This window comes from Natrix helvetica (genome assembly GCF_964273705.1).
Source record: "Natrix helvetica genome assembly, chromosome: 6".
NCBI classification, from domain to species: Eukaryota; Metazoa; Chordata; class Lepidosauria; order Squamata; family Natricidae; genus Natrix; species Natrix helvetica.
Window position 1 is genome coordinate 78,663,573 of NC_138553.1, and position 1,499 is coordinate 78,665,071.

The window sequence follows — 1,499 nt, forward strand, 5'->3', positions numbered from 1 at the left end:
GTCCAGCATGGCAAGCCGTTTTTTAAGCTTCGGGATTTCCCAACCGAACGCTATAAAAGCTGCAGGAACTTTATTGCACAAGGAAGTTGACTTTCCTGCTCCGAGGCGACTTTTAAAGAATCCCCATCCTGATGAAATAAGAATTCTTCTGGCTGGAGAAATTGAAGGGCTGGTGGCTGTATTTGAGGAGCAAAAAGGCTACAGCTGAATGTTGTGAGGTGTTCTTAATCCCCAAGAGAAGCTCCTACTCAGAGCTTGGCTACATGGTTTATAGAGAAAAGATTCGAGTTTGCTCAGACCACTGAAGAGAGCCACCCTTGGTTCCAATTTTCTCTTCTCTCGCCTTCCCTTCCCTCCTCTCCCTTCTCTCTCCTCTCCCTTCTCTCTCCTATTCTCTTCTTCTCTCCCTTCCCCCTCCCCTCCTCTTTTTGCTCTCCTCTGCCTTCTCTCCCCTCTCCTCTCTTCCTCTCCTCTTCTTCCTCTCCACTCCTCTGCCTTCTCTCCTCTTCCCTTCCTCCCCTCTCTTCCTCCTCTCCACTCCTCTGCCTTCCTCCCCTATTCTCCACTCCTCTTCCTCTCTCTCCTCTTCCTTCTCCCCTCCTCTCTCTCCTCTTCCTTCTCTTCTCTCCCCTTCCTTTCATCTCCCTCCCTCCCTTCGAACTTTTCTCTTACTTTAACAGACTTGTGTAACTTATGAATTACTGTGCATACATTGGGTTTTTTTTTATCATTGTGTCACTTCCCACCTGATCAACAGCCTTTCAGTTTACCATTTGAGGAAATTACGTATTTTAAACTCTTTAAACGTAGCACTTTTGAATACTGTGATTGGAGAATCTTAAGATTCTCCTTAAGACTCAGCATTTCCCAATAGAACAGTCTGTAATCACAATATTCATCACCATACTGGATCATATTGCCAGCTGGCCTCGTACCGGCTGGATGCTTTAACAAAAGGATCAAAGGGACACATCAATCGTGACAATTCTATCTCTGAAAATCCTTTTTGTCAGCCAAGAGACAAGAATGAGAGAAACCAATCACTTGGATTGAGTAGGTCTAGTTTAATAAAAAATGACTAGCAGTGGCATGATAGCAATCTTCCAATATCTCAGGGGCTGCCACAAAGAAGAGGGAGTCAAACTATTCTCCAAAGCACATGAGGGCAGAACAAGAAGCAATGGGTGGAAACTAATTCATGGATGGAAAGCCAGCCATGTGCAGCAGCTGCCAAAAAAGCCAACACAGTTCTAGGCTGCATCAACAGAGGGATAGAATCAAGATCACGTGAAATGTTAATACCACTTTATAAGGCCTTGGTAAGGACACACTTGGAATGCTTCATCCAGTTTTGGTTACCACAATGTAAAAAAGATGTGGAGACTCTAGAAAGAGTGCAGAGAAGAGCAACAAAGAGGATTAGGGGACTGGAGGCTAAACCTTATGAAGAACTGTTGCAGGAACTGGGTATGTTTAGTTTGATGAAAAGAAGGACCAGG